General features: G+C 42.9%; 1 pseudogene; it reads left to right on the forward strand.

The window, feature by feature from the left end:
* The first annotated feature begins 5,701 nt into the window (after positions 1 to 5,701).
* On the forward strand, positions 5,702 to 6,674 carry LOC101119404 (olfactory receptor 1D2-like; annotated as a pseudogene).
* Positions 6,675 to 12,291: the final 5,617 nt, after the last annotated feature.

The raw sequence follows: 12,291 nt of genomic DNA on the forward strand, positions 1-12,291 counted from the left end.
TTGCTCAGCGTTGAAATGTTCTTTTGAGGAATTTGTGAGGGAGAACATGATCTTCCCGTCCTATTCCTCCGCCATCTTTCCCTCCCTCTGGTGTTTCTCTTTCTGACTTACTTCACTCTGTATAATAGACTCCAGTTTCATTCACCTCATTAGAATTGACTCAAATGTGTTCCTTTTCTTCGCTGAGTAATATTCCGTTGTGTATATGTACCACAACTTCCTTATCCATTCGTCTGCCAATGGACATCTAGGTTGCTTCCATGTCCTAGCTATTGTAAACAGTGCTGCAATGAACACTGAGGTACATGTGTCTCTTTCAATTCTGGTTTCTTTTGTTGAAAGCATTCATTTTCTTAGCTTCTTTCCCTATTCTACCCTGCCTCTCTCACTTTCCTGTAGGTTTCTTTTGAGAGCACTTGCTCTCAAAAAGAGAATCCTAGGGTCAAACTCTGCTCCTGGGAGACCTGTTTTCTCCCTTAGAGTGTGATTTAACTTTTACTTTGATTTCTTAAATACCTACAAATAGAAATACCTTCTAGAAGCCTAATTAGAGCCAAGTTCGACTCTTTATAGCAAGATAACCTCATCAGAAGTCTGGTCAGCATATTAGAACCTGGAGGCATAGGAAATCAATGAGTTCATTCTGATCCCTCCATTGTGAAGTTACCCATCAATCTCTCAACCAACTGCTTCATCCATCGGTTATTCCCTTACTCGGTAGGGGTGGCAAGGAGGTTACTTTTCTTTTCTCTCTCTTTTTTTTTTTGTTGTTTTTTAAAATGAGAATTGCAGGTGATTCTGATGCATGTCAAAGTGTGGGGGACACTTGCCTTGAGGACAAGAAAGTAGATGGGCCAGTGTCCTGCAGTGTCCTCTGGCTTTTCCCAGCCTGTTACCTACCTCCCACCCATTCTTCTGTCAGGAGAGCTCTGAGCACCAGGACCCAGCTGGTTAGGGAAGGGGCTCAGCCAGTGCTGAGCACTTGATGTATTTCCTTGTTTCTCTTCCTCATAACAGCAACACTGAGCAGGTCTCGCTAGTATCAAGTAGGGGTAAACTGCAGATTTTCTATTTTATTGCATAACAGCAAACTGAAATTTTAATTTATCAGTTGTTACAAACTTTCCAAATATAAATGAAAAAATTTAAACATCATTATTTATGATAGATTCAGAGTTTTCCACTGATTTAATGGGTTATATACTTTAAAAAATAACTTTCTGAGATATAAACCAATACCCCTAAAATTCACCCATTTATTTACCATATGTAAAATAGATGGCAAGTGGGAATTTGCTGTGTGACACAGACAACTCAGCCTAGTGCTCTGTGACAACCTGGAGGGGTGGGATGGGGTGGGAGATGGGAGGGGAGTTCAAGAAGTGGAGGGGAATATATGTATGCCTGTGGCTGATTAATGTTGATGATGTATTTTTTAATTTTTTTATTGTGGTAAAACTCACATAGTATAAAACATACTATATTAATCATATTTAACTGTACAGTTCAGTGGCACCAAGTACATTCACATTGCTGTGCAACTCTCACTACCATTTATCTCCCGAAGTTTTCACCTTCCTAACTTGAAACTCTGTCCCCTTAAGTACTCACTTCCCAGTCCCAATCTCCACCTCCCCAACCCCCCAGCCCCTGGCATCTACCAGTGTACTTTCTGACACTATGAATTTGACTCTTCTAAGTGTCTCGTGTAAGTAGAATCAAACAGTGTTTGTCTGCACTTAATGTATATTGGAAAGCATCAAATTCACCCATTTAAAGCACACAATTGAATGGTTTTAATATATTTACAGAACTGTACAACTGTCATCACAATCTAACTTTAGAACATTTTCATCACTCACCATACCCGTTCAGTCACTCCTATTTCTCCCTTGCTAGAAACCACAAGTCTGTTACTGTTCCTATGTACTTAGTCCCTTAGTCATGTCCTACTATCTGTCACCCCATGGACTGCAGACCACCACGCTCCTCTGTTCATGAAATTTTCCAGGCAAGAATACTGCAGTGGGTTGCCATTTCCTAGATATTCTGTAATTTTTAAGGAAAACCTCTAATATTGAATGTTTATGTTGTTTCTACATTTTTACTCTTGTTAATAAGGCTCTGATGAACCTCTAAGATAATACAGTTTCTTACATTTTGTCTGATTATATTCTTAAGGTGAATTTCTAGAACTAGAATTTTCTTAATAAAAAGCATGTCCTTTCTGTTTATTTCCAAAGTTACAAAATGACAGAGTTGAGCATGTATTTTTCTCTTGTTTGGTATGCACGAAGAAATACTCAGTTATATGGAGAAAATATTTTTCAAGAACAACCGTGTGTGTGTGTGAATATGGATTTTTATAGCATATGTCTATGATCTTCAAGAAATATAAAATTAAATTTATAAAAAGTAGAAGACCAAGGACAAGTAGTCTGACATTTGCTTCAATGTTCAGCACTATTATAATAATTTCTAGCATAAAAATCATGTTGATGTACTTCAAAACCAATACAGTATTGTAAAGTAAAATAAAAATCAATAAATAAACTGAACACAGGAGTTTAAAGGCCACTAAAAAAAAATCAGAAGTTCTTGGCTCTCAAGTATCTTCAATAACTGTCAGTATAATTTCTGACTATTACCCTCGTTTTCCTGAGGCCTTCTTGGCTCTGCTTCCCAAGTGCTGTCTAGCTCCACTGGTCTGTTCACTCTGGCACCAGCACCACACTGCTTTTGTGTTTGACAGAAAAAATGTTCCCTTTCTAGCACTCTTCTCAACATTGTCCAAAATAATTTAAAAAATCTTTTTTTAATTTCTTTGGCTGCACTGGGACTTAGTTGTGGCATGTGGGATCTAGTTTCCTGAACAGGGATCCAACTGCATTGGGCACTCAGAGTCTTAGGTCCATCTCGGAGCTGGACCACCAGGGACGTCCCTCATGTTTATTTTTAGATGAAACTTCAAATAGTCATTGTTTCCAGGAAGTCCTGTTATGATTTTGACTTGGATAGGTTAAATAAATCTTAGATTAATTCAGGAGAATACACACATGTGCAACACTTCATCTTTATATCTAGAAATTAGTGAGTTTACCCATTTATTATTTAAATAGAGAAATGGAGAATTGGAAAGTGAAAGTCGTGTCTGACTCTTTTTGACCTCATGAACTGCCCATAGAATTCTCCAGGCATGAATGCTGGAGTGGGTTGCCATTCCCTTCTCCAGGGGGAGAATTGGAAGGTCTTGCTCAATTCTTGTTAACATTTTAAAGCTTAGATTATTTTGCTGATAATATTGTTCACATTGTATTTTCACCAGATATCTGTTTACCTATGAATAAATGAAATGAAGTCGTTCAGTTGTGTCCGACTCTTTGCGACCCCATAGACTGTAGCCTACCAGGTTCCTCTGTCCATGGGATTTTCCAGGCAATAGTACTGGAGTGGATTGCCATTTCCTTCTCCAGGGGATCATCCCAACCCAGGGCTCAAACCCAGGTCTTCCGCATTGTAGACAGACACTTTACCATCTAAGCCACTGCTTAGCCATATATAATACAATATAATATAATATAATATAATATAATATAATATAATATATATAATATATTTACCTATATATAATATTTATTGTATGTCCACTACATGCTAATACTTTGTGTTCGGCACTTTATTCCGAAATTTTACCACAACTCATTGTTTACAAGGGGAATGCTAGTGTGAAAGAGCTCAGGTAACTGGCCTGAGGTTTCACAGTGAGTGACAGAGCTCAGATAATGAGTTCCAGCATCTGAAATATTCATCTTAAGTCTTAATCACTGCACTCTAGGTGGACTTACTGGGCCCACTGTTAGTTTTGAGGTCTATTTATTCATTGCGTGATTGGCCACTTTACTGATGCTGATTTTTATTTCCAATGACATTTCAGTTGATTGTCTTAGATTTCCCCAATACATCATCCTATCAATGAAAATGATAATTTTTCCTTCTCTTTTCCAATATTTTTACTCTCTCCCTTTGTCCAGTTGTATAATAATCATTTCTTATAGTGCATAAGAAAGAAAGAAAGTGAAGTCACTCATTAGTGTCCACCTCTTTGTGACCCCATGAACTGTAGCCTACCAGGCTCCTCCGTCCATGGGATTTTCCAGGCAAGAGTACTGGAGTGGGTTGCCATTTCCTTCTCCAGGGATCTTCCCAACCGAGGGATTGAACCCAGGTCTCCTGCATTGCAGGCAGAGGCTTTACTGTCTGAGCCAATAGGGAAGCCCTTTTTATAGTGCATAACCTGTTTTAAATATTATTTAAAAATCTGTTCATCTTTGCACAGTGGCAGTATCATTGCCAATGAGGTTTATTTGAGGTGCAATTATTGCTAACTAAACATCTACTCAGTATCATGATGTACTAATCTTTAAGCACTTCAAGAATGTGGTAAGATGGTAGAATTAAAAATAAGACATAGACATTATTCCTGTAATATTGAGTATGGCAGATAAGAAGCATGGCAGACCATACGACCCAGCAATCCCATTGCTGGGCATACACACCGAGGAAACCAGAATTGAAAGAGACACATGTACCCCAGTGTTCATCGCAGCACTGTTTACAATAGCTAGGACATGGAAGCAACCTAGATGTCCATCGGCAGATGAATGGAAAAGAAAGCTGTGGTACATATACACAATGGAATATTACTCAGCTATTAAAAAGAATGCATTTGAATCAGCTCTGATGAAGTGGATGAAACTGGGGCCTATTATACAGAGTGAAGTAAGTCAGAAAGAAAAACACCAATACACTATATTAATGCATATATATGGAATTTAGGAAGATGGTAACGATGACCCTATATGTGAGATAGCAAAAGAGACACAGAGATAAAGAACAGACTTTTGCACTCTGTGGGAGAAGGTGAGGGTGGGATGACTTGAGAGAATAGCATTGAAACATGTATATTACCATATGTGAAATGAATCGCCAGTCCAGGTTTGATGCACAAGACAGGGCACATAGAGCCGGTTTACTGGGATGACCCTGAGGGATGAAATGGGGGAGGGAGGTGGGAAGGGGATTCAGGATAGGGAACACACGTACACCCATGGCTGACTTATGTCAATGTGTGGCAAAACCGCTACAATATTGTAAAGTAATTAGCCTCCAATTAAAGTAAATAAATAAATTTTTTAGAAAGTATGGCAGAGAGGAAGTCAATCCTAAAGGAAATCAGTCCTGAATATTCACTGGAAGGACTGATGCTGAAGCTGAAGCTCCAATACTTTGGCCACCTGATGTGAAGAACTGACTCACTGGAAAAGACCCTGATGCTGGGAAAGATTGAAGGTGGGAGGAGAAGGGGATGACAGAGGATGAGATGGTTGGATGGCATCACCGACCTGATGGACATGAGTTTGAGTAAGCTCTGGGAGTTGGTGATGGACAGGGAAGCCTGGCGTGCTGCAGTCCATGGGGTCACAAAGAGTCAGACACGACTGAGTGACTGAACTGAACTGAACTGAGAAGTTGCTGAAATGACTAGAAGTTGCACATTGTCCATGTTATATGTTTATGCCTGTTATTACTTTGTTGATAATCTGTATTAAAATATAAAATTTAGTCCAAGATATTTTAATGCCAAGAGAATAGTTGATTTTGTGTATATGAATGTCCTTGTTTAATAGCAGTAACGGTAAACAAATGTTTGTTGGTGCTGATGTTGCAGACAGTCAGAGAAATGCATGGAGGCAACCAGAGTGGAGTCTCAGAGTTCTTCCTCCTGGGGATCTCAGAGAATCCTGAGCAGCAGCGGGTCCTGTTTTGGATGTTCTTGCTTATGTACCTGGTCACAGTGGTGGGAAATGTGCTTATCATTTTGGCCATTGGCTCTGACTCCCGCCTGCACACTCCCATGTACTTCTTCCTGGCCAACCTCTCCTTCACTGACCTCTTCTTCATTGCCAACACAATCCTCAAGATGCTGGTAAACCTTCAGTCTCAGAACAAAGCCATCTCATATGGAGGGTGGTGACTCAGCTCTATTTCCTGGTCTCCATGGTGACTCTGGACAACCTCATCCTGGCCACGATGGCATATGACCACTGTGTGACCATCTGCCGCCCCCTCTGTTACATCATGGCCATGAGCCCTTGGCTCTGCATTTCACTCCTCACCTTGGGTTGGGCACTCTCTGTCCTCTGTGGCCTCATCCACATCCTCCTCATGACCTCATCTGTGGGTCCTGGAAGATCCGCTACATCTTCTGTGAGATGTACGTCCTACTGAAGCTTGCCTGTTCTAACATTCACATCAGTCACACAGTGTTGATTGTCACAGGCTGCCTCATCTTCTTCACCCCTTTAGGGTTCATGATCATGTCCTATGTTCATATTGTCAGAGCCATCCTCCAGATACCTTCAGTGTCTGGGAAACACAAAGCTTTCTCCACCCATGCCTCCCACTTGGCTGTGGTCTCCCTCTTCTATGGGACACTTGGTATGGTATATCTGCAGCCCTTCAAAACCTACTCCATGAAGGACTCAGTAGCCCCAGTGATGTATGCTGTGGTGACCCCCATGATGAACACTTTCATCTACAGCCTGAGGATGAAGGCCATGCATGGGGCACTGGGAAGACTCCTCTTAGGGAAAGCCTTCCAGAGGTTGACATGAGGTAATCTAGACATTGAAGTGGAGATTGCTTCAATTCATGTATGAGGCGTTATCCTATGCAGGATACAGGAGTGATGAGGATACACTCGTTGCTTAGTCACTAAGTCGTGTCTGACCCTTTTACGACCCCAGGGACTGTAGCCTGCCACGCTCCTCTCTCCATGGGATTTGCCAGGCAAGAATACTAGAGCGGGTTGCCATTTCCTTCTCCAGGGAATCTTCCCTACCCAGGGACTGAACCTGAGTCTCCTGCACTGGCAGGTGGATTCTTTATCACTGAGCCACCAGGAAGCCCCATGAGAGTGTAGATCCAGCTCAAAATGAGCTCATACCTCTGTGATGAGGAAAAGACACCGAAGTGTAACCAGTGTCCCCAGAGACCTCATCAACCTTGGCAATAAATAAGGTCATTCCAACAGTAATACTAAAATTCTGCAGGATCAAAGTCTTCAACTTATCTGACCATAGGAACACAGCGCCACCATCCCAGTCTTTCATAATATACTCAGTTGTGGCCTGGAGAGGGGCCTCTCTCACACACTCTTGGTCCTGAGCTCTGACATGCTCTAGGGGAGCTGCTGCCTGTGAGCCATTTGGAGACACCTGCATTACCCCCACTGCAGGTGCCCTGGGTGAGGCTACCTATTCCCTAGGCCCTGCATTTCACTCCTCATCTTGTGTTGGGCTTTCTCTGTCCTCTCTGGCCTCATCCACACCCTCCTCATCCACATCAGTGTTGCTCTCTCAGCTCTCAAAGCAATACTGACTGTGGCTTTCCCCTATTTTCCTTTTCCCTGTGGAGAGACCTCATCCCTGAACAGCCCACCCTATCCTATGCTGTGTCTGATCCTCACTCCATGGTCCCACCTCTCCTTGCAACCACTCTACCCTGCACTCAAAGCAAAATGTTCAGGCGTGATCAGCACATGCTCATGGACAGGATTGGTGGTGGAAGCAGAAGCGGGGGAGGTAATTGTGAGACCCTATCTCTACTTAGGTTCCACCAGCCTCATGTCAAGTGCAATGGACAGAAAAGGAGAAGTTACTGATGAGAAGATGAGTCCCTGGGCTCTGGCAGTGTGAAAGAGGGAGCAGTCCTTTACAGATGAATCAGCAGAGCTAGCACTGACCTAGACTTTGAGAGACAGGGAGAGTTGAATTGACCTGAGGTTCAATTCGCTCCACTGATAATGACTGAATGCCTATTAGTGGCTTAGACTGTTTTACAAACATGAATCAGGACCTCATAAAGGACCAAGGAGGGAGGCTACCTTATTTCTGTGTCTGAAGGCAGTGGTTATGCTCTGAGCAATGTGGGTTGGGGAGGAGGAGGAAGACTCACCTGGCTTGTTAGTGATGGGGAATTCAGGGAGGGCTTCCTTGAGATGGTAAAAGCTGAGCCAAGAATTAAGGCATGCTGATGAGTCAAAAAGTGAGTAGAGTAAGGCAAGGTAAGATCACTGGGTGAATGGTATGGGGAAGTATTCATATTTGCAGCAGATAGCCAAGTTCTCACACCCTGTGACTGTAGCAGAGCCAGTCTGGAGGAAGAAAGACTCCTCTTCTTTCCTGGCAAGGACTCACCCAATGAAAAGCCATAGATCTTTTGTTGACCACTGCCCTCTTAACTTCTCTTTCCCTCTGTGAAAGTGCAAGGTCTTTTCTCTAGTTATAGCAAGTGACAGCGACTCTTTGTTTCAGTGCCCGGGCTTCTCACTGTGGTGGCTTCACTTGTGGGCACAGGCTCTAGGGCATGTGGACTTCAGTAGGGGCACATGGGCTCAGTAGTGGCAGTTCCTGGGCTTAGTTGCTCCACAGCATATGGGATCTTCCTGGACCAGGGATCGAACTGGTGTTTCCTGCATTGGCAGGCAGGTTCTTTAGCACTGAGCCACCAAGGAAGCCCCACTCCTTGGTCGTGAGCTCCACCAAGTTTCCAGTCTTCTACCTGGATCCCAAATCCCTACAAAGTCACTTTGTCTGAATATGTGTGTGTGTGTGTGTGCACTCACTCAATCAAGTCCAACTGTTTGTAGCCCCATAGACTGTAACCCGCCAGGCTCTTCTGTCCATGGAATTCTCCAAGCAAGAATACTAGAGTGGGTTGACATTTCCTCCTCCAGGGGATCTTCCCGACCCAGGGATTGAACCCACATCTCTTGTGTCTCTTGCATTGGCAGGTGGATTTTTTACCACTAGCGCCACCTGGGAAGCCCACTTGTGTCTGCATAAAGTGAAGTGAAGTGAAAGTTGCTCAGCTGTGTCCAACTCTTTGCTACCCCATGGACTATACAGTCCATGGAATTCTCTAAGAAAGAATACTAGAGTGGGTAGCCAATCCCATCTCCAGGGGATCTTCCCAACCCAGGAATTGAACACAGGTCTCCCACATTGTTCAGTTCAGTTCAGTCACTCAGTCGTGTCTGACTCTTTGCTACCCCATGAATCGCAGTACACCAGGCCTCGCTATCCATCACCAACTCCCAGAGTTCACTCAGACTCACGTCCATCGAGTCAGTGATGCCATCCAGCCATCTCATCCTCTGTTGTCCCCTTCTTCTCCTGCCCCCAATCCCTCCCAGCATCAGAGTCTTTTCCAATGAGTCAACTCTTCCCATGAGGTGGCCAAAGTACTGGAGTTTCAGCTTTAGCATCATTCCTTCCAAAAGAAATCCCAGGGTTGATCTCCTTCAGAATGGACTGGTTGGATCTCCTTGCAGTCCAAGGGACTCTCAAGAGTCTTCTCCAACACCACAGTTCAAAAGCATCAATTCTTCAGTGCTCAGCCTTCTTCACAGTCCAACTCTCACATCCATACATGACCATAGGCAAAAACATAGCCTTGACTAGACAGACCTTAGTCGGCAGAGTAATGTCTCTGCTTTTGAATACGCTATCTAGGTTGGTCATAACTTTCCTTCCAAGGAGTAAGTATCTTTTAATTTCATGGCTGCAGTCACCATCTGCAGTGATTTTGGAGCCAAAAAAATAAAGTCTGACACTGTTTCCACTGTTTCCCCATCTATTTGCCATGAAGTGATGGGACCAGATGCCATGATCTTCCTTTTCTGAATGTTGAGCTTTAAGCCAACTTTTTCACTCTCCTCTTTCACTTTCATCAAGAGGCTTTTTAGCTTCTCTTCACTTTCTGCCATAAGGGTGGTGTCATCTGCATATCTGAGGTTATCGATATTTCTCCCAGCAATCTTGATTCCAGCTTGTGTTTCTTCCAGTCCAGCGTTTCTCATGATGTACTCTGCATAGAACTTAAATAAGCAGGGTGACAATATACAGCCTTGACATACTCCTTTTCCTATTTGGAACCAGTCTGTTGTTCCGTGTCCAGTTCTAACTGTTGCTTCCTGGCCTGCACACAGATTTCTCAAGAGGCAGGTTAGGTCGTCTGGTATTCCCATCTCTTTCAGAATTTCCCACAGTTTATTGTGATCCACACAGTCAAAGGCTTTGGCATAGTCAATAAAGAAGAAATAGATATTTTTCTGGAAATCTCTTGCTTTTCCATGATCCACCGGATGTTGGCAATTTGATCTCTGGTTCCTTTGCCTTTCCTAAAACGAGCTTGAACATCAGGGAGTTCACGGTTCATGTATTGCTGAAGCCTGGCTTGGAGAATTTTGAGCATTACTTTACTAGCATGTGAGATGAGTGCAATTGTGCAGTAGTTTGAGCATTCTTTGGCATTGCCTTCTTTGGAATTGGAATGAAAACTGACTTTTCCAGTCCTGTGGCCACTGCTGAGTTTTCCAAATTTGTTGGCATATTGAGTGCAGCACTTTCACAGCATCATCTTTCAGAATTTGAAATAGCTCTACTGGAATTCCATCATCTCCACTAGCTTTGTTCGTAGTGATGCTTTCTAAGGCCCACTTGACTTCACATTCCAAGATGTCTGGCTTTAGATGAGTGATCACACCATCGTGATTATCTGGGTCATGAAGATCTTTTTTATACAGTTCTTCTGTGTATTCTTGCCATCTCTTCTTAATATCTTCTGCTTTTGTTAGGTCCATACCATTTCTGTCCTTTATTGAGCCCATCTTTGCATGAAATGTTCCCTTGGTATCTCTAATTTTCTTGAAGAGATCTCTAGTCTTTCCCATTCTGTTGTTTTCCTCTATTTCTTTGCATTGATCGCTGAAGAAGGCTTTCTTATCTCTTCTTGCTATTCTTTGGAACTCTGCATTCAGATGCTTCTATCTTTCCTTTTCTCCTTGGCTTTTCACTTCTTTTCTTTCCACAGCTATTTGTAAGGCTTCCCCAGACAGCCATTTTGCTTTTTTGCATTTCTTTTCCATGGGGATGGTCTTGATCCCTGTCTCCTGTACAATGTCACGAACCTCATTCCATAGTTCATCAGGCACTCTATCTATCAGATCTAGGCCCTTAAATCTATTTCTCACTTCCACTGTATAATCATAAGGGATTTGATTTAGGTCATATCTGAATGGTCTAGCGGTTTTCCCTGCTTTCTTCAATTTCAGTCTGAATTTGGTAATAAGGAGTTCATGATCTGAGCCACAGTCAGCTCCTGGTCTTGTTTTTGTTAACTGTATAGAGTTTCTCCATCTTTGCTGCAGAGAATATAATCAATCTGATTTCGGTGTTGACTATCTGATGATGTCCATGTGTAGAGTCTGACAAGTGCATTTTCTTGGCAAAACTCTATTAGTCTTTTCCCTGCTTCATTCCGCATTCCAAGGCCAAATTTGCCTGTTACTCCAGGTGTTTCTTGACTTCCTACTTTTGCATTCCAGTCCCCTATAATGAGAAGGACATCTTTTTGGGGTGTTAGTTCTAAAAGGTCTTGTAGGTCTTCATAGAACCATTCAACTTCAGCTTCTTTAGCATTGCTGATTGGGGCATAGACTTGGATTACTGTAATATTGAATGGTTTGCCTTGGAGTCGAACAGAGATTATTCTGTCGTTTTTGAGATTGCATCCAAGTACTGCATTTTGGACTCTTGTTGACCATGCTGGCTACTCCATTTCTTCTGAGGGATTCCTGCTCACAGTAGTAGATATAGTGGTCATCTGAGTTAAATTCACCCATTCCAGTGCATTTTAGTTCGCTGATTCCTAGAATGTCGACGTTTACCCTTGCCATCTCCTGTTTGACCACTTCCAATTTGCCTTGATTCATGGACCTGACATTCCAGGTTCCTATGCAATATTGCTCTTTACAGCATTGGACATTGCTTCTATCACCAGTCACATCCACAGCTGGGTATTGTTTTTGCTTTGGCTCCATCCCTTCATTCTTCCTGGAGTTATTTCTCCACTGACCTCCAGTAGCATATTGGGCACCTACTGACTTGGGGAGTACCTCTTTCAGTATCCTACCATTTTGCCTTTTCATACTGTTCATGGGGTTCTCAAGGCAAGAATACCAAAGTGGTTTGCCATTCCCTTCCCCAGTGGACCACATTCTGTCAGACCTCTCCACCATGACCCGCCCATCTTGGGTTGCCCCGCGGGCATGGCTTGGTTTCATTGAGTTAGACAAGGCTGTGGTCCTAGTGTGATTAGACTGACTAGTTTTCTGTGAGTATGGTTTCAGTGTGTCTGCCCTCTAATGCCCTCTTGCAACACCTACCA

Source organism: Ovis aries, chromosome 11 (assembly GCF_016772045.2).
Source record: "Ovis aries strain OAR_USU_Benz2616 breed Rambouillet chromosome 11, ARS-UI_Ramb_v3.0, whole genome shotgun sequence".
In the NCBI taxonomy this organism is placed as follows: domain Eukaryota; kingdom Metazoa; phylum Chordata; class Mammalia; order Artiodactyla; family Bovidae; genus Ovis; species Ovis aries.